Genomic DNA, 27,105 nt, shown 5'->3' on the forward strand with positions numbered 1-27,105 from the left:
TTTGCAGTTGCCGCAGATGCGCTTTGTACATTGATTGCAGTTGATAGTTGGTTAGATGGTGAAGGTGTTTTTGAAACAGGAGCACTGCATTCACTAGTTTCCGTTGTTGAGCGGTTGTCCTTGTTATATTATTATTATTATTATTATTATTATTATTATTATTATTATTATTATTACTATTATTACCTAATACTTTTCAAATATAAAAAACTACAAATTTGTAGTGCCTAGCCTATATTAGCAATTTAAAACGAATCTTCTTAAGTTTAGAATATACAGTTTTAAAATAGTATCTGTTACTAATCTGTACTTTAATGTAGGTTCATCGTTTCAAATTCCTGTAGTGTAAAAGGGGAAAGCTTGCATAATTCATACAATCGATCAACTAACTGATATTCGGAAGAGTGATGGAAATACGCCAGTTTTTTTTTCATAATCACGACATTCAGTTATGTCTCAGACATTACCCACCCGCCTTTTATATTCACTTTTCGGTTTGACCATCAGAGCCATCTGTGATTTTCCATCATCTCATCTCGGGTGCTGAAATGCGTTCATCGGAGCGGTTTCTTCAGTCGACCGAATAGTCAGGGTGGCAAGTGAAATGTCGATCTCAATTTCTCGGTTTTTCCCTAGTTTGCGAGATCAAAATTCTCGGTTTTTGAAATGTCCTTTGCTTAGTTTTTAAAGAATCCTTCAATTCAAGCTTTGAACAGATATCCCATGTCTACAAAATGCATTACAATAGACCCGCTTCATTCTACGGTGAACCCAGCATCCAGAAGGTGGCCAAAGCCGGAAGAATACGGTGGGCAGGGCATGTTGCAAGTTCCTTCCGGAAGTGAAAGTAGAAATCTCAGTTCGGCGGGAAAATTATAAACGGCAAGATAACACAGCGAACTTAACACAATATCTACATTGCCAGGCCTTCGGGCATGGTACAACAAATTGTCAAATGGTCATACGCAGTTACAAATTACAAATTGTTGTAATTCACGTCTGTTCAATTAACGATACCCTCAGATGAATTGTCATTCTTTGATTGTGATGAAAACCGTAAAGCCAATTACTAACAATGTCCTATTAGACAAGAAAATTTAAATTATCATGTAACAAAATTTAATTTAAAATCATTAAATTACCGAAAATTTAACAAAACCTTTCGGCTGACATGACTTGCTCTTTTAAAATAAGAGCTTTTTTTCACTGGTTTTTTGCCAGTTTTATTTCCAAATAGCCTAATTAGTTTATCTTCTATGAGAAATGCTTCTACAATTAATCTGGTTCTAGCAGATCAAAGTAACATTTGTTGTGAACTGATTTTGACTCAGATCATCTACCAATAACATTCAGGGTTTCAAATTAAGCAATGATTAATTGCTACTATGGAACAGTTGAGGACCTTTAAAAGAAAATTAAGCATAGATTCGCTGAATAAATCAATCCATATTCTAAAACTTTCTAGGATTCTACGCTGTTCCTCAGAAGATTCAACGCTGGTCCTCAGTTTCAGCTCTCAAAGAAGACGCCAACGTACCAAACCGGCAGCAAAAAATATGTTAAAATATCTCTTTCAATAGTGTGAGAGCGACCTTCAAATGAGGTTCATGTAAACATTCGAATTGGTTGAAGATAATAGATGAAAGACAAACCAGGTAGCTGTAATATCAATAACAGAATACACAAAAAATATTTTCCTCCTTCAGTTTTCCTTTTTAATACTTTACTTCATTTATGATTCTGTTCATTCGAACTTGTTCACTACCAACAGCGAAGACAATGAAGCAGTTAGGCTACTTGACACTTGAAACTGAGCAAGTAAAATTTCAAATGACTAGATTCGATTATTGAACTGACGATGAATTCTGGGAGCTTCACTTGAAAAGGCAGCAAAAGTCAAATGAATTAATATCGATATTCTTACGATCAGTGGCCATTCATTTAATTTTCATCTGATATCATTCGATTGAAAATGAAATTTTACCGCACTGGTTCTGATGCTTTCTGATTGATTTAAAACTGCTTTTTTTAGGAGTTTAAAAATCATTGGACAAGACGACTTGGGTTGTTGGCCCAATTTCCAAAGGAATGTTCAACATAGAACCGGTATGAGGCAAGAAGCTGTCTCAACACTTTTACTGAACATCTCGCTCAAACGCGAAATTGGGAAATTGTCTCCTACTTTTCACTTGTTGCTAAAAAATCATGATGCTAACAACTGTTGCTCATATTTGAGCTAGTAATATTTTTCCCGGTTTTTCACTAAAATTCCCGATGGTGAAACCAAATTCCCGACTTTTTCCTAGTCACTTGGAGGACTCAACTGACGAACTATCCATTTGTACAAACACCCTAATTTTGGAACTACAATCATGTTTGCGTCCGTGCAGCTCCGCGAAACATGCAACAACCGAAAATCACGTCAAATTACCACCCGCGGAGTTCGTGTTAGGAATGAAAAAAAAATTGAAACAAGCCTGTGTATTTAAGCAGGAAATTAATTAACGGTTATCGCAATAAGTATAACTATACGGTGTAGTAGTCAGTTTGATTATTATCTTTTCAGCACCTGTCATGACAAGCTTTTTCGCCTAAAATTTAGATTAATAATTTATTAAATCAAAATAATTACAGCGGTGTTCGGTGCTCGTCTTTGGTCTAACCTAGAATTGGGGTGCTACAAATTCTCGCTAGACACGAATTCAACCAACCACGAGTAAGATTTCGGGTCGCCTGCTCGATTAAACAGGGGAGCAAACAAATAACACGACGGCTCTATCGACCTATCGCGATTTTCGTGGAACGTCGAAGTAGCACGCTATGACTTGCGCTGGGTGGAGGAACTGGGAAGTCATAGGAGGTCCACCATTTTTTTCGAAAATGATTGATACGGTTTTCATGGGAATTTCGATTTCGAAGTGACTTTGTATCACAGACAAATTGACTTGGTACTATTAGTAAATTATTATTCTAAAAACTACAAGGATCAGCCCCATAGGGTTGTTCGAGCCATTGATGTGGAACAAGGCAACCAAAATTTTTAATGATCGACATTTTTAATCAACCGTCACATTTTTGAATCCGCAATTGCATAAGAGTCTGCTCGTTTGTTTAGATTGATCTTTATTAGGAGCCAATTGTTTGTTTAGATTTGTATTTGTTTTGTAGCGGACGGAATTACATCAATATCCCAAATGTATACAATTATATCTTTGTATATACTTGCGTTAATTGGATTTTGATATTTAGCTTCTTTTCGATTCATGGCACTTTTTGTCTTGCTGTCTAGAAACAACCTACCTCTAGCATGCTACGCGTAGGACTGAAACGTTAGCTGTAATTTCGCTTCTATTTATAAATTCGCGTGCTTTCAACAGCTTCGCGTTTGCATCGATGTATTGAGCGATGCTTTCCCTTTGATATATCGCTTACTCCTTCAAAATCGTCGTCTATGGCAGGGATATCCGGTATGCCGGAGATTTTTAGCAGACAAAATAGGACACTGCTCGCTACTAATCAAAATTTGAACCATTTTCAATTGAAAATACGTGCTTTATACATTCAAATCAAAACTTATAAATATTTCCAATTAAATGATGAAATAATATTATTAATTGATACAGAATAGACTGAGCTTTAAGTGTTTGAAATCTGACCACATATCTACGTGTGTTTTTCCTTGAGTTTCTGATTCGCACCCCTATGTAGAAAATAAAGATGTGTTCCACATCAAAAACAAGTTCTAAAAAATAAGTAATAAGCTGTTCCGGGTCTGTTGCTTCCATTTACAAGTGTTTGAGTATTTCCAACATTGAAGATGTGAGATAAAACTGTGTCCAGTTATCGTGATTCAACGGATGGTATTGCAACGGCAGATTATTACATTTTCCTTTTTCTTATGGCAACCTCTCCCCCATTTACAGGAAAACGTGATTACCATTGTTATTTCTATATTGTAGTCATTCAGGGGGTTGACTAATATCAATGAATTCATGTTAACAAGATATCCAGCTCTCACATTTCCCGAAGAAATCATTGGCAACCATGGCACCCTCAGGAGAGTTCAAATCGAATCTCGAAGTAAAGAAAATGTCAAATTCGGGAAAAATGTCAAATTCGGGCGCGCCAAAATAGCAGCACTACGCACCCATACCCGCTTGTGAGGAATTCTGGCAACCGTCAGAAGGCTGACTGCATTCCAGCTACTGTCAAAATTGTCCAGGCGAAATTGCGTCATTATCTCATTCCTTGAAAGATAAAAATTTGCCGATGGGTAGTGAACCGTCGCTTCCCAAGTAACCACAATCCATTATATATCTACATTAATTTCACCTTATATCAATGCAGTGTGACTCTCTATAAATGCCATTAAAATTAAAGAACTATTATAATGCAAATATAAAAAAGAAAAGGGCAATTATACGATTAAAAAAAGATCTGTGTATAACATGTTAGTTGCATTCATAATACTGAAATAAAGTATATAATTCTTCTTTACCGACTTAATCATTGCATCACAAATAACAATCAAATCATCAAATCAAATCAAATCATTATACATATTTTAAACACTGTGGATGCACACGAGGCATACATAGGACCAACAAGACGTATGTATAATTTATATTTGTTTATATAATGTATATAGCACTTCATTGTAACTATAAAACAGCACCAATTCAATTTAATACCTTAATAAATAATATGAAAGTTTTGAAAAAAAACATGTGGTGCGAATTTTAAATTGAACGGCACATATTTTTGGACAGTAACATGCATTTGTAGTCCGGTAGTCTGTACACTCTACTATGTAAATAAATCTGTACATATTCTGCTATTTGCCCTATTTAAGTGAATGTCAGTAAACCATTTTACTTCTGCATTACCGACAACTATTATATTGGTAAACATCGTTAAATTTAGACTAGCTATAAACTGAAGAACTTTTCTACTTTTTTTAACCCTAATGCGTTGATTTAATGTAGTAATTCAATTTCTATGCACTGCTATCGATAATGTTTGATTGCATTAAAATATAGATTTTTTTCATTCAATAATAAAATACAGCATTAAGGTTTGTTATAGGTTGTTTTGAAGGGGCTATTTTCACGCTTCAAATCTGATTTTCTCAGAAACAATCTCTTAGAAAAATAGTTTAGATTATTCTGTCAAAATTTCAGAATGATTCATTGACTTTAGCGGTCGGGAGAGTCTTTTTTCTGAAGGAAGCATTGCATAGCTGACAACGGCAATTTTCAACTTGTACATTGCATGTCTCGCCTTCAAAGGCATGCATCAAAAATCTATCCAGACAATGTCTAGATAGTTCAATTTAGTTGCGATTAGTGCATAAAACATAGGTGTTGTCGCGATAAAAATGAAGTGAATGTTATTTTTGTGAAGGTAAGTCGATTTCTATGCACGCGCCATTTTCTCTGCTCCAGTTACCTGGTAACGTAACGAAAAATGAGAGAAAGGTTGCCGGCTCAGAAAGGCTGCCAGACCGAAAATATCGAGACTTTTCTGGCCACCCGGCTCATCGAGAGTCATTTTGCCCATATGCGAGAGAGCATGGAGAGAAACATAATACGTCTAGCGAGACACGTGGTCGATTCAAGCTTATACGCGAACTACTGGCCTCAGCCCTTAAATGCCAATCTCTAGCATATATTTGAAATGCAAATTTAATGCACACTACTTTCAAGCATGTCGAATTAATGTGATTCTACATTAATGATGCAATATTAAAGCTCTGTAAATGTGTGATGATAGGGACAGTGAGACAGGGGCTAGACCGGACACGTGGTTAAACCGGACAGCTCAAATATCTTATAAACCTGCTATTATTTCGATTCATGGATGGACTTTGTAAACGCGTTTGGAGATGACTTGGGTAAAAACCCAGTTTTAATGGTTCTTTTTCAATTTCCAAAAAGTGTCCGATTTAGCCCCGGTCTCCCCTATATTATGGAAACACCTTCCGAATTTTTTTTCTATATACGCGTCTGCATATGGTTACTTAAGTTGTGGCATTCACTTAGAAATTCAAATTCAGCTACTAAGTTGGCAGCTCAATTTGATGTACATAGAGGTCGCCTTTTTTCGTCCAAATGAAAACAGAACCAAATGATATAAATTGATTTAATTTTACCATAATTTCTACTGTATCGATTTATTTAATTATTTAGTATTTGAAATTGTAGCATGATTTCTACTATATCGATTTTTTTAAATATCGTCGATATAGTAGAATAGAAAAAAGTATTCTATATAAAATTTCAGTTTATCCCGTTTTTGTTGCGATGTTTTTCGCTACGTAAATATTTTCAAATCCCCATTGCTTCCCAAAAGTAAGCAAACAACAATAAAATTTCAAGCGACAGCGTCTCAAAGGAAACAAACCTGTTGGTTGTAAAATAAACTCGTCCGTTTCTCACCAGCTCCACAACTTCTCTTCTGCTCGCAACAGCTCGCGGAAAATGGATCACCCAACCGTCGCAAACTGCGCAAAATGAAACATTCGCAATCCGCATTAAAACCAACAACGGATTTCAACTCGCCGGCAAATAATATATTCATCACCGGATTTGTTGAGCTCCGGAAGTCGGATTTGGACGCAGCTGGCAGAAGGACCTCCTCCTCACCTGCCTTTTTTTGCTCTCTCTCGCTCTGGGGCTCCCGGATCCTTAGTCAGCTCGCAACAATGTGTATCAAACAACACCCGGCTCCGGCAGTATGCATAATAAATCGACCGGAAATGGATCACGGTTGGTCCCATCTTTGTTGTTGTACCCTTTTTTCCACCCCGTCATTTGTTGTTTGGTGTTGGCAAAGGGCTAGGAAAAAGACGGAGTTCGAGTTTTCGCTTTTACCTGGTTTATCGCCCGCAAATGGTGAACCTTCCGGTGTGTGAGGAGGCACCGTCATCGTTCGTCTCTACCTTCCACGTTCAGGGCAGGATCCTGAACCGGACAGCTCCTGGCTGACCTACAGTGTCTTCACGTTTAGCCCGCACGACGCCCGGTACACTCTCAATGACCATTCAGCAGTCAGCGGTTCGAGAGGAGCCGGTTGTTTTTCGGTGTCCGAACAACGTGTAACTTTTTGGCTTTACCTGCTGCTGTCTGTGGCTTCGTCAAGGATACCCAAAGGTTACGGTAGCACTTGATCAAACATTTTAATCCGATTTGTGCTGCGATATGGAAGCAATTTCTGTCCCGTGTCCGACGCCCAAAGGGTCGCCATGTATGCCCGGTTTTCCAGGCAGGATTAGTGTGATGTATGTAAATTTTTCCGATCCGGTTTTGCTGTCTGTTGCGGTTCATGTATTTTTTGTTCTCGGTTGACGGTGACGAAAGGGTTGCGGTTGTCAGGACGGATTGAGGTAGGTGATGGGAATACAAAAAATCATGTTTCTGATGAGTAAAAGTTGTTAGCGGAAGAATACGTTATGGATCAGGTGATGATTGAAAACTGATTTAATCATACGATGGGTTAATGGAAAATTACCCGAGAAATAGTTATCATAGGGGTTTGGATGAATGGCAGAAAATCTCATCAAAACATTCAAGTTAGACGGTTGATAGGAACAATGTCAGTAATCAAACGAGCTGAAAAAAGACTAACGAATGAAATAGCACAAACCAAAACTTGCAAAAAAATGATACAGATAATTTCCTATGCTTTCAACTATCCAGGGAAATTGTTTACTTGATTTAGGTACTTAGAGAGTAAACTCATATGTTGAAATGTATTGCCAAGATACGGCAATTTTTACTGAGTTTATAACAGAATTCTAAATTTTCTGATGCATCAATGCAATAAATGATCCGTATTCGACTTTAAATATTATTTTTTGTAGTTTGTGTCTCCACAAAGGTTGTTTGTATTCAACTATCGAATCTTTTGATGTAAAAGATCACTATAGCGGTCCATGTTTGGATTGAAATCTGGAATCTAACTTTCTTAATTGAATTTTAAAATTATTGCACTTCACAATAAAGTTGCAGGAAATTCTATTTTGAGCAACTTTGCTGAAAAAGCCATCTTCCTACCTCTTCATTTGATCGAGTTACATCAATTTTCTGGAGTAAAAGTAGGGTGGCTCTCAAAAAATCACCATTTTTGTTCTAACTTTTTTGTAAACAATTTTACGAGAAAATCGTCTACCGAAGATTTGTTGAGTTAATTATTGCACACGATTTCGATCAGCTAAGGTTTCCAATATAAGTTACCACTCAAAACTTGTGATTATTTTTTCATCAAAAACTAGTCAGCTTTCTAATAAAAATATTCAACATAAACTGTTATGAGCTGATAAGTCGAAGACGAAACGTAAATCATAAATCGCCGAAAGAAACATAGGAATGATGGGATTTTTACGAAAGAGCACTCTCTGGTGCAAAATTTACGTAAGCGTGCTGATTTTCTTTGGGCCGTGCTTTACCATTGAGCTGCCCCGGAGATGTAGACAAACGACATCTCTGAAATAACCCAATAAAAAAAGAGTCGAACCACAACACAGTTCATAATTTTTGTGTCGTGAATACGACTTACTTTACTATGGGGCGCCTTTTCAAAATTTTACCTCTGAGAGAGTGATAAGTTTTTGATCGTGAATATCTCTTGTTGTAGCTAACGAATCAACATAATTTTTGCTACATGCATTGGAAATATGATCACAATTTTATGATAAAATTTTCAGTTGTGTGACATAATCTCAAATAATTCAAAATTAATCTTTTCTGAAATGTTTTGTATAAACGAGTATCAAAGAGGATAATTCATAAGGCGCGTAGGCCTGAGCTCATAGCTCAGTGATCTGTGGAAGGATTTATATAATCCAACTACCAATAGACTCGAAATTTTTCAACTTAAACGTGTATAACAACAGCAGTGAAGTATTTCAATAGTACACTATTGAAAAACCTGTCTCATTTGACCCATGTCAACAGCACCCGATCAGAACGCGTTCTGAGGAAGAGAACAAAATATCTGCTGCTGTATTTGGTCCTTCTGAAAGGCAGGAATGAATCCCGTACAGCATCCCGATAGTTTTTTTCAATAAAATGCAAATCCGAAATGAAATTATCGACATTAAAATTCTATATGATGCTATTTTTATAACCGTTAGGATCGCCCATTAGTGAAAAAGCTTCAAACGAAATCACTAAAACAGAAACCTCTTAACAAAAATTGGATCAGTTTGGATTATATCGCCATTGCGAGCAGATGTATTGTGTGTCGTTTGCAAAGCTAGTTTCGCTTCCGACAAAAGCGATTACGTCACAGCTGCTAGTCGTTTGCATTGGTGAAAAAACAACGAAAAGAGGACAACGGTGGAGAGCATCACACAAAATCAGCCGTTCTAATGGCTCTCAAATTTTTCTAAAGAATTATTAGGATTTCTTCTTCGTAAATCAAAGGTAAATATGCTCAGTTTAGTGCAAATCTAGAACAGTTTGATTAGATTTGTGCACTTTTCGCTGTGTGAAATTCACAGTAATCGAGAACAATTGAAGCCTTCTTTGTTTTTGCGAAAAATGTGAAAAAGGGAAATGCTTGCATAATTCATACAATTCATCAACTAATTGATATACGGAAGTCTTAAGGAACATGCCAGTTGTTTTCGTATTCTCGACATCCAGTTATGTCTCTGACATTACCCACCCGCCTTTTTTCTCTCATCATATGAAACCTATTGACCTTCCAGAAATAAACAACAGAAAACTGTGATAAAATCGGGATCAACCGTGCTCCAATTGAGGTGAAACTTTGCTTATATATTCAGTATAACAAACCACTTGTTTTTCACGGATGCAGAAACCAATTCGACTCGAAACTAATGGGGGTTAATTAACTGTGCACTTTCTTCATATCGTTTAAATCCGAAAACCATTAATTGAACGAAAATGAAGTCTGTAAAAAAAGTGGTAGGAAATCGATTGAACACCATGAAGAAATGAGCACTGAAATAGATTTTATATTTAACATTGTCATGATCAATACTGTGCACCCCGTTATTAACCGAAGCAAATGCAATTGCATCTTTTTCACGTTTGAACATAATGTACACACAGTTAGACACCTTGTTGAATTGAATCTCACTTACATCATTAACGTTTAGATGCATTCGTTCCTTAAGCAAGACTTCAATTTCGGTTGCTGCTGGTCTTACTTTGCAGCACTTAAAACCAATACAAATTGAATTTGGCCTTGTAGGCCAAGTTTCGGGCTTTGTTAAATCGTATTTGCCCATTTCGTACACTCTATAGTTCACTGCACTGTATTGTCTTTGTTTCTGTCGTTGCGACCGTAAAAAATTTTCGACTGTGTCGGATGCGATGCGAGCACGAACTGATTTGAAAGCCATTGTTAGATTATTGATTAAGTTCGAAGATCAAATGGCTGTGACTTCTGGTTCCGGAGATATGATGGTATAAGTGATGTAACCGACAACGTGCGTTGTTTTTTTATCGTTCAAATTTCTTAGAGATGGCTAAATCGATCTTAAATTGCTTAGACTCAATTGAAAGCTACTATTGTGCCAAAGGTCAAGTTCGAAGATAAAATTGCTATCACTTTCGGTTCCAGAGATAAAATTGCATAAGTGACGTAATCGACTAACTGCACTGTTTTCAACTGGTTCAAACTTCTCAAAGAATTTCGATAAACTTAGGCTTATTTAGATGTGCTGCACTGTGGTCTCTGATCAAGTTTGGAAATTTATTCCAAACAATTCCGGGTTCGGGGGATGAAATCTTATATATGACTTAACTGACAAAATTTAGTTTTTTTTTTCAGTGCGCCAAAATTTCTCGATAAAGCTCTTTATAACACATGGGCTGAAAAGTCCCGGGCCTAACAAAGAGAACACGTTTTTTTTGGTTCAAAATTAACTTTATTCTTCAACGTAATCTTCATTAAGAGCACCGCAATCATTTCAGCGCCGCTCTAACATCTCAATACCACTTTTACCTAAAAATAGGCCTCAGCTTCAGTGATAACCTCTTCATTCGTGCGAAATTTCTTATCGGCGGTAGTCGCTGGGAGCCAAATCTGGCGAATAAGGTGGATGAGGGAGCCAGTAGTTTACCATTGTTCGGATTGACTTGTGACGCGGTGCGTTGTTTTGATGACACAACATTTTTTTCTTTGCCATACCCGGTCGTTTCTTTGCGATTTCAGCCGCCTTCAATAACGTTACATGATCTTCACTGTTAATGATATTTCCTTGCTCAAGATAGTCGATAAATATTACACCACGCAGATCCCAAAATACCGAGCCCATAACCGTTCCAGCCGATTGTTTCGACGAGATTCACCAGTTGCTGTCCACTCAGATGACGATCGTTTTGATTCCGGAGTGAAGTGATGAATCCATGTTTTATCCATTGTCACATATTGACGTAAAAATTTCGGTTTGTTACGTTCAAACATGGCCAAACACTGCTCAGAATCATCAACACGTTCTCGGTTTTGGTCAACAGTGAGCAAACGCAGCATCCACTTTGAGTAAAGCTTTCTCATAGTCAAATGCTCATGCAATATAAAGCCAACACGTTCTTTTGATATATTTGCTACGTCAGTTCATTCACGCAGTTTCACTTTTCGATCTTTCAAAACGATTTTGTGAATTTGTCCACTGCGTTCTGCATCATTGGTGTCTTTACGAACACGTTCAAAGTCAATAATCCAATGTTTTATTGTTGTTTCTGATGAAGCGAAGTAACCATAACACTTTTCAAGCCATTGCTTTGCTTTAACGGTATTTTTTCCCATCAAGAATCAGTGTAAAATTTAAAAACGAAATTGTTTTTGATCAATTGTTCTAAGCACAATAACTCACAAACTAATGAATAGAATGTCATGAAATTTTAACAGATGTCTTTTAAAGATTAGTATTAAATGAAAAAAGGTGACTGTAAGAAAACTAGCGCCATCTATTTGTTAGGCCCGGGACTTTTCAGCCCATGTCTTAACTGGCCCATGATTTAACTGACAAAACGTAGTGTTTTTCGGTGCGCTAAAATTACTCGATGAAGGCTTCGAACTCGAAAGTCGAAATTAAATATGATACTTATCAAATGGCAATGGGAAAGGTACTATCACACCACGAGGTGGATTAAGAAGGGTTACCAGTGGATATTTGGAAGTGGAAGTACCGGATCGATTTCCAACAACTTCTTCAGGGTATAACTTACAGCTCGCAATTATAAAAATCAGTCTTGAGTCAAACTAATTTCTTCATCTGTGTCGAACAAATGGTTTGCCACACAGAAAACTTTCTTTCCGTCTTTTTTCATTCCATCATTTATCGGGTAGAGACAGCTGATATGGCGAAGTTTTAAGGTTTGGTGGGAGTTTTACAGCTTCGACTCCTGACTTAATTAATTTTATTTTTTCGGATCACCAAACTGTTTTTGTTTTTTAGAAATTAATGACCACTCACTTATTGTTAACAAGAACAAAAAATTGTTGAACTCATTAAAAAAAAACCAACTCAAATTCAAATGTATAAACGAACAAATTTATTTCTGCATTAAACAACGCGTGTTCAATTTATTCGGGGACCGTTTGTTACCACCACTGACCGAAATCTCCATTATTGTTTTTCGCCAGCGACAATCCAACTGCAAACAGTTTGTATTTGCATGGGAGAAACACATGAATTTAACATATGTTCGCCCAGGGCCCCCTCAACCGATGCAGAAGCTATTTGTTTATTTTCAATTTCGTAGTCGAGTTCCCCGATGAAACGGAAAGCTGAACGGTTCCTCTGGGCGAATTCGGCGGTTCGGTTCACCGAGGGCTAGCTTCGTCGGTGTACCGGTGGACCAGTGGGCTTTGGAAAATATCTACGCTTGGATGGACTTCGGAACACGTATCACAGATTCACGGCAGCAAATCACAATTTATGACAGGCTACCGATTATGAATGATTTCAAATTTCAATTATCCAAGTCGTTTTCGAAAATCCCATTACCATCTACTAGAATCTTTGTCCCCGTCGTTTGTCGTCCCCTTGGGGGAACCCTTGGGAAGCCACCGCCACTTTCAAGACAACGTGGGTCAGCCGAAATAGCCGGGTATTTGTATAATAGATTTGAGAAATTTATTCCAATTATTGCTTTGTTATGGAAATAAAATTGTTTTATGGTTTTCCCCCAACCACCACAACCACCACCAACGATTGCCTATTGCTGCATTCCGGCGAGAATTGGATTGGTCGGCGTTCGATTGGCCAACAAGCTGCTCTTGCAAGGAATGGCCCTCGGGGTCTGCCATTCTTTATGGTTTGGTAACCATTGGACGAAGGAAAGGATACACCAGGACGGGAAGTGTTTAATGGGTTATTGCCTATTTGGCTGACCTATTATTTGATTTTCGGTTCGGTTTGGCTATTCTACGTTAGTAACCCAAGGTTAGTCGACTTCTGATTTAGTGATCGTAATAAAATTTCGCTATATAATTTTAACGCCCAATTTGACGTTTACGAGATGACCTTGTTTTGCTGTGTGTGTTGAATTACTTACTTCAAAACACACTTTTTTATATCTCATTAAGGACACACAAACAGAGACCTGCTAATTGGAAACCACTAGGACTGATTCCAGCGCAACGAGTCGTGAAATTCTCCTTGATTGTGCTTCCGGAGCAACGACAAGCCATCGATTGTTCAATCCATCCTTAACTAAGTTGGCGGGTATGGCGTCAATCCTCCTCTTTCTTCTTATTACTCCTGGACGACGACGACGACGACGACGACGTTGCCGTCTGGTGGAGCCTCCTCAACAAGGAACGGGTTCCAACGGTAATTGATACAAGCAGGCTGTGTCTGACAGAAAACTATTACTTTCACTGCCAGGGCCAAATTGATGGTTGAAAAAAAAACCTGGCTGCGCTCGATGCGCTCCAAGTAGGGACTGAGAACCATTTTGTTACTGCAAATAAAACCTAACGAATGTCTCCGCTCCTCCGCTTGTCGATAGGTGCTCAGGCTTTCACGGGTATTGATCCAAGTACTGTTGGATTTTTCATCAAACTTTTTTTTTCTCTCTGTTTGCCACCGTAACTTACGGGTTACGCGGAAAGGAAGCATCAAACATCAACCGGACTGCCTTCGGGATCCCGTGACTCGTTTCAATTGAATTCAATTAGTTTGATTAAATTTTGCTGCCACTATTGCCGTGCCGTCGTTGTTACATTTTCTGCTGACTACAACGACTGACCCGTTTCGATATTTGATGGATGGAAACGATGGAACTACTCAGCCGGGAGCGGCGGCCACCACCACCCGATGAACGAGTTTCCGTAACTTTTTTTTCAACTGGCCAATCGCTCTGCATGCGGCACATGAACACACAAACACATACCGCTTGCGAGCGATCAATCAAACCGTCGATGTTAGTGTTTCAATTAAGCTGTTTGAGTTGCTTTTCTTTTCATGCCGATAACAGGTGTAATTGAGAGGTTTCGGTGTTTCTACCCAGCGTTACTAGCTGAGGTAATGCAGTCGCAGTCGACACCTCTTTTACAAGCAAGGATTGATGAAAAAAAGAAATGCGGGCGTGTTTAAAAAATCTGGTAAGCGTTATTTCCAGTATCCAATTATTATTATGTTCGAGCTCCGAATAGAAAAAAAATAACGAAATTTACATGACGGGTAAATTATGGGCCAATGTAACAATTGAAGTTGTTTCTTAAAAAATGATAGTTATCTAAAATGTTTGGTATGAAAGAGGATTAAGCTAAAATTCAATGCTAAATAGAGCGGTTAAAATCTCAACCGCATGATTCGATCAATCAAATCATCGAATCATCGCACAAAGCGTATCGTGACCAGAGCTAGAAATTGTCAAGCATTCTCAATGAAAGAATCCAATCCAACAGCCTCCCCGAGCAAAGTCAAACATCAAAACAAGAGCAAATAGAAATCTTATTATGATAGCAACATCAACACAATGAAATCTTAATTTGATCTCAGCTCATAAATTTTTCAATTGATATCACATTATGTTATCTTTTTGCTGTTACTTTTGGAAAAAAAACTTGCGAGGCAAAAATTTTGGGAAACTCCAAAATTAATTATTAAAAAGCATCAACTTAATAACTGCATCAAAATAGGACTAATTTCGCAAGGCGATACAAAAAGGCAAATAAAAATTTTAATGGGACAATTATTCCTTTAATTCTATGTTGCGTTTTACAAAAATACTTCCTGTGGCAGTTGTCCGGAACCATAACCGTGATCAAGGAAAAGATTTTTGTCAACACTTTTGCAGCTTTTACACCAATAATCCTCCATATTTTTGCTTGCGAGCTTATTGTTGTAGTGCCACACATTGGATAGGTTGACGGCCATTGGTGCCACGTCTATCTGAAGCTAGTTCATCTTCTTTAGCGATCTCCTGGCATATTGGGCCTTCACCAGATCCGGCCAAAAGGCTTCATTCTCTTTCGAGAACGAATAGCGGCTTGGGCATTTCTCATCTCGCTGATAGTCAGGAACTTGATATGAAAAATACTCAAGATTGTGATAATGATTATTTGATAATGAAAGGCTGTTCATAACTACGTTAGATAATATTTTTCGTTCTATAGAATAACGATTCATTTAATTGAAATGTTATCGTAAACTTATTTTCATCAGCTCGATTCAACAGTTTTCTCAATTTACATGAAAAAATGCACATTAATTTTATGATTTCTTCGTCAATTCAGATAAATTTTACCTCCCTTGGTTAAGAATATTTATTCCCCCTGCCTCTTGTGAATATTTTTGTGAGCCTGACTTAGTCGCTGGAAATATGCAGTACTGGTCAAGAAGTACCATTTTTTCGTAAAATCCGATCAATTCACTTTATTGCACTTGCTACACTCCTTCCTTGAAATAACCCTTTAATCTATTTTGATCTTAGTTGTAATAAATATCTGTGCCTGTCGAAAAATTTCGATTTCGTAAAACTCGAAACATTTTGCCTCAAATTCCCTCTGTTAGCAAACACTTACTGCAACCACCACCCTCCTCTTTAAAATATCTCTTATAAAAACCTATGAACAGAAAGAATTACTTGTGCCAAGAAAGTTAATAATCTATTGAGTTGTTTTGGAGTTATGTTCGATCATATATTTAATTTATCCTTTGCATGTTTGAGTTTTACAAAAACTGTGTATGGTCTTCAAAAAGTATCGATACTCATCCAATTAGATAATCTTTTTCATGATCTCCTGTTAAAGACCCTTGCTAGGCCCCCTTCCCCATAAAAATACACTTATGATCATCTCTGAAGGGCAAGAAGTATCTGTGCCAAATTTGATAGCAATCCGTTCAGTAGTTTCGGAGTTATGCTGTTACTAACAGTACACCCCCTGTTTTAAAGGCACTTGCTGCATCCACCCCTCGTCATATCTAAGGTATGCAAAATGTTTCTATGGTCTTCGAAACGTATCGATTCTAGTCAAGTTATATAAATTTTTCCGTGACAACACAAACCAACCACCCCCCTCCCACCCTTTTAATGACACTACGCTCCCTCCCCTATAAAAATATCCCAAGGACCACCTCTGAAATGCAAGAAGTACCTGTGCGAAGTTTGGTGGCAATCCGTTCAGTAATTCCAAAGTTATGACGTTACAAACATATAATAGGTCTTAGAACTTTCATAAACTTTTCCAAAGAAACCGTCTTACTTAATCTGTATGATTTTGAGTCACAGGAAGTTTGAATATTTGATTGCAATTTAGCGCCACCAAATGAAAAAGTTTTATAAACTCCAATCACCGACGTTCCAAATCATCATGTTTCAGAGATATTGCGTAATATGTCTTCTATCAGAAACTTTCGAGCGCTGTAGGAACGCTTGGCGAATGAATTCCTAACTAACATATAAGAATATGTAGACCTTGACAACCCGAACCACTTTCCTCAGAAAAAAGCAAGGATGGCTTTTATCGTATCAAAGAACGTTCACTGGCAACTCTTCAACGATTGAATCAGTGCCATCAAAGAGAATTGGAAATCATCGCAACAACAAAAACCCGGCATGGCTCATTTAACACAGAATCGACACCAGTGCGAGAGCGAATTTCTCTCGATGACATTTCTGAGAATCAAAGGTTAGCACGCTGCTGTGCTGCCCATACTCGCATATCAGTCCCATATCGATTTTCGCCAATATTGAGTTAGCTTGAGAAATGAAATCTATCCTCAATATACTCTCAGAAATTGCAGTAAAAGTTGAGGGTTTGTTCAGTAAAATGTTAAAAAAATATCAACTCATATCTGTCCTTTATGAAAAGTACCAGCATGTCAGTCCCATTCAGTGCAAATTTCAATCATTTTACTTGCTGCAATATTGGAATAGCAAAGATGTATTCCCGATATTTCATGTAATAATACCATGATTTAGCATTAGGTAACACAATAGATCAAAAAATTCGGAATTAAAATTTTAATCGTCTTTTTCTCGACTTGCCGATTTTCCATATGGGACTGATATGCAGGTATGGGCAGTGTGGGGATCTTCTCTGAAGCAACAAACGGTCGCTTATTCTCGTTTCGCGATCCGATTCTATACAGGCAGTTGATAATTGCGATACAATCATTTTACTATTGCCGCTTATTCTAACTATGTGCATATAATCTTTGTATAAGTTGTGTCTATGAAAATGTCTGTGAATGCTCCACTCAAGGGTTTGGAAATATTGCAACCTAGTATGAGAATCATCAAGTCGAATCATCGATTCGATTTTCTACGATAATTGTCAACTTGCGATTCTCTCTTGGAAAATTCCACACAGCACCAATCATTATCAGACTGTAATTTTTTAAGGGCCGTGAAATACTCAGAGTATGAAGTGAAGCGAAGAAATGTAGCGAAATTCTCTCACGGTTCATGCATTGAGAGACACGAGTTATTGTAACATCTTCTACCGGATTGAAAATGTTGTATACAATATAGATAGCAATATAGCAGCTTCTGTCAAATTTTCGGCAATCACCAACACTGGAAAAAAGCTTTGAAGATTTCAGGTTCTGAGTTAGATCACATGTTTAATCCATTTTATCTGAAGCAAGCAAATGAATTGCTTAATGTTCGCTCTGCAATTAATCTTCATCGAATGATCCCGAATCACACAAGAACTAAAAACTTACTAAATCAGTGTGATGCTGTCTGTGGGCAGAAGTGAGATACTCTTTCATTGTCCCAATTAATCGAAATAAGTAAGATATTTTTTTTGGAATCGAAATAATCATATGTTATTTTGGGATTGCTTATTGTCAGATTCCTAATTCACGTCTCCAGCGAGCCTTTGCTGTAAAAGGCTTTACTCTAAACCGCTCGCTCTTCTGAGCCGCGAAATTCGTATTGCAAAGTGATTACATACTCGAGTAGAGTGAGATCAAATAAATAACTCAGTTTGATATTATGATGTTCACATGCTACAGCTGCTGGATACGAGAGAGACAACCCGGGTAGGTGTAAATAGCAAACAAAGGTCAAAATAATAACAAATTTTACCATCATATCTTGGCTTGATGTCTCTGTGTTGTCAGAGTGATACTTGATATTTTCGTGATATTTCATCAAGGGATCAAGACATTGTACAATATCTGTTCAACATCAAAATTAGTTATAATATCTTATTTAGTTATTGATGAGCTATTTCAACTTCTTTAAGTAAATTGACCCAGTAGTTTTATCTTCAAATAAAATACCATTTAATAAACTGCATCAGAATCAGATAAGAGATATACTTAAGATATTACTCTACTCTAAATGCTAGAATATAAAATAATGAACAAATTCATCTTCTATAAATATTTTGTTCTTGGTTTGATATTACAATGACAGAATTTTTTATTTTGTTGCTATTTTCTCATGCAGGCTTTGTTATGATTTTTGATATTTTAACTCTTATTTCAAACTAAATAATGTTAATTTCTACCATTGAGATGTTTGATTTTAATGACAGAATTTGGTATTGGTTTGCAAATCACTTCTACCCGGGAAAGAGCACATTTTCATTCCTATCAAATAGCCGCACTGCCATTTACGATGGTTGCGGGCCGGATGCGACGAAACGAGTATACATCGGCTAAAACTACCTGTATACAGCTTTGCGAATCAACACTGCTTGTCATATGATCGAAAATTCTCCATCTACTCACAGCTTAACGTCACAGTCCATAGCATTCGCAGAAAGATCGGAATCCAAATCACCTAGGTTCGAAACTCATGTCTCTCTCTGTTGTTGGTGCTTTCGACGCTTTTTTATTGTTGCTAGTAATATCGCCTAAAGGTATACTATCCCGGGTCTTTTGCCCAATCTATTTTTAGCTTATGTTCGCGACTTGTTTGTTTTCAGTAATGTCTATTTAAAGCAAATTAATAACAGATTATGCATTCCTGTTTTGTTTTCGTTGTTTGATAATAACTTCAAATTGAGAACTAGTTTTGCTATCAACAAGAAAAAATCTATATCTTATTTAGATTTCAGTTTGCTTTCGCTGTTAGCAAAAAATAGTTTTCTGTTTGATATCATCGGAATATCTTTTTGCTTTCGATTTTGATTTTTTGCCACTTAAAACGACCAAAACAACAGAAAATTGAGTAATCGATAAAGGCAAACATCACATCAAAATGAGTTTTCTATTTGATCTCACACTCTGCTCGGGTCATAGTCGTTTTTGTGCCGTCTCATTTGTAAAAGATAGCCTCCAAAACAAACGAAGAGAGACGAAGCATTTTCGTCTCTCACTGAAACAAAAGAGAGTATCAATATCAGTCGTTCCCCTACGACAAGACGAAACCAAAATGCCATCTTCAGAGAGAATCAGTCGAATTTCTAATCTCATTCTTTCATCGATATAATGAAAATCTGTGACTTTTGGTTATGAAGAGTGTCCTCAATATGATAACTACTTTAAATACGAGCACCAACAGGTAAAAAATAATTGTGAATCGTTTTCTGTCATTATCGTCATTATCGTTACTTCGGTTGAATATCGACATTGCATAGTACTTTATGATAAAAAAACTGTTTTAATCCACCTAGTGGTGTAATGATGCCTTTCTCATGTATATAATATTGTGGTATTCTATTCAAAATATTTCTCTTCGATTTTTGAAAGAAACCAAGAGAATGTTTGTGCATAACATACAGAATAAAACAGTGCTTTGATTACGTAGGTCCTTAAGAAAACGAAGTGGGTTCACTGTTATATGCACTTCCGGCACCGGAACCCGAGAACCGGTATAATCAAAGTCGGTTCGTACGGCCACCAACTAACATGTCACACAAACTCTACTAGTACGCACTCTAAATTACGATTTAAATGTTTGTTGCATCCGAAAATATGCAGTAATTTTTGGTAGGACCATAAGACCTTTCAATTGACCCTAAGATTGGGAATAACGGTTTGGAGTCCAGTTTATATTTTTTTACGGTTTCTGTTTCGCCAGTTTAAGTGACGGTGTACAATATTGAACACACTTTATCCTATAACTCCGGAACCGGAAGTCGGATCCAGATGAAATTCAGTTTGTGGAAATCGGTCAAACCGTCGCTGAGAAAAGTGAGTGAGATCCATTTTGGTATATATGACCACTATTTTCGGTACTTCCGGAACCGGATACCGGGAACCAGGATAGCCGGAATCGGTTTGTTTAGTTGCCTACTGATAATGACTATCGATTTGTGTAGTTTTGAGACCAGTTTAGAATTTTTTTTTCGTTTTTTTGTTTCGCCGGTTTAAGTGACGGTGTACAATATGTAACACACTTTACCCTATAACTCCGGAACCGTAAGTCGGATCCGGATAAAATTCAGGAATTCCGTATGGCACCACGCGACCTTTCATTTGAATCTAAGTTTGTTAAAATCGGTTTAGCCATCTCCGAGAAAACCTAGTGAGATTATTTGACACATACACACACATACGTACATACACACACACACACATTGCTCAGCTCGATGAACTCGAATGGTATATGACACTTGGCCCTCCGGCTCAATTTTCACTAGTCGGTTTTTCAAGTGATTGCATAACCTTTCTATATGAGAAAGGCAAAAAGAACCGGAATTTTCATTTTAAAATTCCCGCGCTTGTCCAATCGGTAAACTTTTATTCTCTCAACGTTGGCAACACTTTTATACACATTCTGTCAAATTTTGACGCATATCGTACGATTAGTTTTTGTTTGGGGTCTATACAAAGAAGTTGAAAAATTTTCGTGTGGTGATTTTTACAAACAAACACAATTTTGAAACTACTGTTCCGCTTACGTCGTTAACTGGACATGGATCTCGTATATAAACATCAACTTAGCGACGCACCTCTCGCCGATGATAACGCAAATTGTTGTAAATTAGTGGCTCATTCAAAATCTGTTGCTCAATTTTTTTATTTTTTTTTTTTGAGTACTTTGCTAAACTCATATGAAGCTAACGAAGCACCCTTCCTAAATAAGCTTGAAAACAAATCGAAACCCAGTGGATCATTTGTTGCTAATAAGTTGCTAATTAGTTACGGTAATATTGAATTTTTTGCTCAATTTTTTAATGTGTTGAGTACTTTTCTAAATACATATGAAGTTGCAGGCAATTTGTTGCTTATTAGTTGCTAATTAGTTACCGTTGTATTAAAATTGCTGCTCAAATTTTTTTTTGTGCTCTGCTAAATTTATATGAAGTTAACGAATCACCTTTCCTCAATAAGCTTGAGAACAAATCGAAACCCAATGAATATTTTGTTTCTAATAAGTTACTAATTAGTTACGGTAATATTGAATTTTCCGCTCAAATTTTTTTTTATATTTTGAGTAAATTCATACGAAGTTGACGAAGCACTTCTCCTAAATAAGTTTGAAAACTTATCGACACACGATTGATAGTTGTTTCTAATTAGTCACGGTAGTTTTGAATTTGTTGCTAATTTTTTTAAAACTTTCTTAAATAGTACTTAATTTTCTTAAATAGTACTTAGTACGCTTATGAACTTATATGAAGTTACCGAAAAATTTTGCATCAAATTCAAAACCACCGTAACTAATTTGCAACCAAATTATCAACTGGGTTTCAATTAAATTTCTACCTTATTTGAGAGGGGTGCTTCATTAGCTTTATATAAACTTAGCGAAATATTGGAAAATATAAAAGAAATTAACTGCACTGGTTTTGATTTGTTTTCAAGCGTATTAAACGTTCATAAAACGTATTCTTCCAATATAAATTGAAAACTAATCATCGAAGAGTTATTTTTAATTCTTCGTGTTCTCGAAATCAACAAGCGCATGACAATTACATTTGATCAAAGTGAGCCTATCAGAGCATGAAATCATGTCGTATCGCTTCTCGTGACGTATGCTGCCTGGTAGCAGCCTCCCCCTGGCATGCTTCCTGAGAGGCAGAAACATTAGCTATAATTTCGTTTATATTTACAGATTCGAGCACTTTCGCAGTTTTGCTTTGAATGACCAATCAGAGCGATGCTTCCCAACTGATATGTCGCTTACTCCTTCAAAACCATCGTCTCCGTTAAGAAAAGCCAATAAGCCAGCATAGTGTTAAAATGTTTAGCAAACAAAATAACACTGCTCGCTATTGATAACAGTTTCATTCATGTGTACATGAAAATTAGTGGATTTATCCGGTCGAATCGATGCGTAGAAATATTTCCAATCGAAACCAAATTCACTGAGCTTTAAGTGTTCAAAACCTGAACACTTTTCTGCACATTCACTTTCTTGAGTTTCTAATTTACACCCCTATATAGAAAACAAAAATGTGTTCCACATTAAAATACCGCACCTGCACAGTACGTACTTTCGCACAAAACAGAATCTATAAATGTGTGATGTCACATTTTCTGCTCAGTCAACGCCTGCCTTCGTATCATCCACTCGATTAATAGTATAGGGTTATGCCAAATATATCAAGCATGTTATCATTTGCCACACACCTTGACCGATTGGGCGAGTGTTAACTGCGCTGCAGTATACTAAAGGGTGTTTTTTAAGAGCTTGCTGGTGTTAAATTTGCAAAATTATATATTTGGTTGACCACTTTGTTTTTAATTGGTAGATAATTTCTTGGCATTTAACATTTAAATATGATTTTGGCCACATGGCCGCTACGACTATTTTTCACAAAGTTCATTCTGGAGGTCCAATTTTCGATCACTTTTTTTATTCCAGCAATGACACGTTGAATATTGGTTTCCAAAGCATCAACCGTTGCTGGTTCATCCACATAAACCAATGACGTATCCCCACAAAAATAATCGAGTTTCGTCAAATCATACGCGGTCAATTCACCGGCCCATTTCTCGAAATAATGTTGTCGTTGAAATGTTCTTTCAATAAATCGATTGTTTCGGCCACAGTATGACAAGTGCCACCATCCTATTGTAACTAAATTTCGTTCACATCCATATCACGTAGATTTGAATTTCATTCTTGCCGATGGCTTCACCGAAAGAGTGAATATAGACCGAAGTTTGTTAATTACACTGAGGTCCCTTTTTGCGCGTAAAAAAATCGCGCATACAAAACCGCGGAACTTCGGAAATTTGCGTAAAATAACCGCGTAACTTCAGAAATTCGAATAGAAAAAACCCGAAAAAGTGAAGAATTTTTTTATGCCAAATGTCCTATAAATGCACGAAACGTTTAGATCTGGTGTAATCTCAAAAAAAAAAGTTTTTTTTTTTGAAAAAAAATCGACAGGAATTGAAATTTTTTATGTCTGATGTCTTAGAAATGCATGAAATGTTGAGATATGTTGTAATCTAGAAAAAAATTTTGGAAAATAAAACAACTTTGGGACTTTGGGAAATAAAGAACTTGAGACCGCAAAACTTCGGAAATCCGCGTAGAAAAAAAAAACACTAAATCGAAAAAATTTTTATTTTTTGATGCATGTTATAGGTACTACGAAGCGTTCCATGGGTTACATTTGTTGTATGTTTTAGGCGTTACGAAGCGTTTTGTTCGTTACCATTTTATATAATATGGCCGTTACGAAGCGTTACATTTTTGTATGTTATAGGCGTTACGAAGCGTTACACGCGTTACTTTTTTGCATGTTATATGCGTTACGAAGCGTTAAATGCATTACATTTTTGTGTTATACGCGTTACGAAGCGTTACATGCGTTACTTTTTTGCATGTTATATGCGTTACGAAGCGTTACATGCGTTACTTTTTTGCATGTTATAGGCGTTACAATGCGTAACATGTGTTATTAGTTTGCATGTTAGAGGCGTTACGAAGAGTTACAAGCGTCTTTTTAGCGTTACATGCATTACTGTTTCAGTATGTTATAGGCGTTACGCAGCGTTACATGCGTAACATTTTTGTATTTTATGAGTTACGAAGAATTACATGCGTTACATTTTTGTATGTTTATAAAACGTTACATGTGTTACATTTTTGTATATTGTAAGCGTTACGAAGCGTTATTTGCGTTACATTGTTTGTTACGGGCGTTACAAATCGTTACAAGGTGTTACGAAAAGTTACATGCGTTAATTTTTTGTATATTAAAGGCGTTACGAGGCTTTACATGCGTTATTCTTTTGCATGTTACAGGCATTACAAAGGATTACAAGCGTGTTTTCAGCATTACTAAGTGTTTCATGCATTACTTTTTGTTTGTTATAGCCGTTACGAAGCGTTACATGCATTACTGTTTTAGTTGTTATAGTTGTTACGAAGCCTTACATGCGTTATTTTTTAGTATGATGTAAGCGTTACGAAGCGTTACATGCGTTATACTTTTTTACATAATATGTGCAACGAAGCGTTACATGCGTTACTTTTTTGTATGCTATAGGCGTTACGAAGCGTTACATTTTTGTACGTTATTTTATGTACATGCGTTATATGTGTTACGAATAGTTACATTTGTTACTTTTTCGTATCTGTTAAGTGTTACAAAGCGTTACATGCGTTACTTTTTAGTATGTTATTTGCGTTACAAATAGTGACATTTGTTGCATTTTTGAGTTTTAGGCAGTGTTGGTTATTGCCGAAAATTTGACAGAAGCTGCTATATTGCTATCTATATTGTATACAACATTTTCAATCCGGTAGAAGATGCTACAAGAACTCGAGTCTCTCAATGCATGAACCGCGAGAGAATTTTTCTACATTCCTTCGCTCCACTTCATACTCTGAGTATTTCACGGCCCTTAAAAAAAATACAGTCTGATAATGATCGTTGCTGTGTGGAATTTCCCAAGAGAGAATCGCAAGTTGACAATTATCGCAGAAAATCGAATCGATGATTCAACTCGATGATTCTCATACTAGGTTGCAATATTTCAAAACCCTTGAGTGGAGCATTCACATACATTTTCATAGACACAACTTATACAAAGATTATATGCACATAGTTAGAGTAAGCGGCAATAGTAAAATGATTCTATCGCAATTGTCAACTGCCTGTGTAGAATCGGATCGCGAAACGAGAATAAGCGACCGTTTGTTGCTTCAGAGAAGATCCCCACAGCAGCGTGCTAACCTTTGATTCTCAGAAATGTCATCGGGAGAAATTCGCTCTCGCACTGGTGTCGATTCTATGTTAAATGAGCCATTGCGGGTTTTTGTTGTTGCGATGATTTCCAACTCTCTTTGATGGCACTGATTCAATCGTTGAAGAGTTGCCAGTGAACGTTCTTTGATACGATAAAAGCCATGCTTGGTTTTAGATATCACGAAACGTAACATGCATTGATTTTTTGTATGAGATATGCTTTGCGAAGTGTTACCCTGTTGTATGTTATAGTTAAAACGAAGTGTTACGTTCGCTACTTTGTTGTATGTTATACGGGTAACGAAGCGTTAAATTCGTTACTTTCGTGTCAGTTATACGTATTACAAAGCGGTACATACGTTACCTGTTATTATTTTATAGCTGCTGCAAACCGTTATATGCTTTACTTTGTAAGTGAGCTATAGATGTTAGAAAGCGTTACATGCGTTATTTTTTATTATGTAATACGTGTTACGTGCGTTTGTATCATTCAGAAGTTTAGGTGTTATGAAGAAATTTAGATTTTTACTCGACTTAGAATACTCGATTGTTAATTTTTCTTATTTTGAGCACTAGTAAAGCTCACCGATTGTCATAGATGTTGGTTGCGACCGAGCTGTGACAGACGGATAAAATAACAGGTAGCAGGCTCATTCACGCCTGCCGGACATATATTTAAATTAAAACAACCGTTCAGCTGCAACACCTTTAACTCATCATCAGTAATAAGTCTATGAAAATATGGTCAATTTTAAAAAGTTAAGGCGTTGTATTTTTTGTTCTGTTAATTGACTTCCTACTAGGAGTAATGGCTGTTAGCGTTATGCATCACCATCAACTGTTTGTATAAAACGGTGCTGGTACTTTTGACTTTCGATCAGTGCTGGGAAATTATTTCTAATCTTCATTGTCACTTCACAATAATCGGAAGAGAAACTGTCCCTTGTTTATACCAGATTCTTAATAACTGAACACCCAGAAATAAGTGACGTAAAATAATTGAATTTTCAATGGTTTGGAGTGTCAGTGTGGATAATACTATCACAGGTATTAGACGGATATCCGTATTATCCAGTTACATCTAGGTCCGATACTGCCGGGCTAGACCTGTGCAGGTGGTATCCGTACTTACCTATGAACATCAACTAGCAAATTGTCAACCAAGTTGCGTTCCGAAAAAGGCGCTAGTTTCGAATACATTCATATCATATCCAATATTCGGGATGCGGACAGTGAAGAGTACTCTAAAGCATCCAGGGAAAAAGTATAGATGCGTGTAATTTCCCCTTCATATTTGCAGTTTCGGTGGTTGGATTGTGAACGACTCGTCGTCCTAAATCGCAAGAGAGCTGTCCAAAGAAATAAGCCAATCAAATTTTCACTCCATGTCACACACCCGAAGACCAAGATTAGTCTAACGTGAAGACCACCGAGAAGGCGGTGGCATATCGACGTAGAGCGCATCGTATCTCTGACAAAGCAAAATCAAGCCAAAGGCAAGAGTTAGTATAGTCACACTCGCACTCACACACTCACAGCGTCTCACAAGCTGCTCGAAGCGAA

The 27,105-nt window shown here is 36.9% G+C and overlaps 1 protein-coding gene across 4 annotated transcripts in view; it reads right to left on the reverse strand.

Annotated features, from left to right (window-relative positions):
- LOC131440264 (sterile alpha motif domain-containing protein 5) overlaps positions 1-27,105 on the reverse strand; it is a 657,981-nt gene that overhangs the window by 200,603 nt on the left and 430,273 nt on the right. The gene's annotated exons all lie outside the window — the stretch shown is intronic.

This window comes from Malaya genurostris, chromosome 1 (assembly GCF_030247185.1).
Source record: "Malaya genurostris strain Urasoe2022 chromosome 1, Malgen_1.1, whole genome shotgun sequence".
Lineage (NCBI taxonomy): Eukaryota > Metazoa > Arthropoda > Insecta > Diptera > Culicidae > Malaya > Malaya genurostris.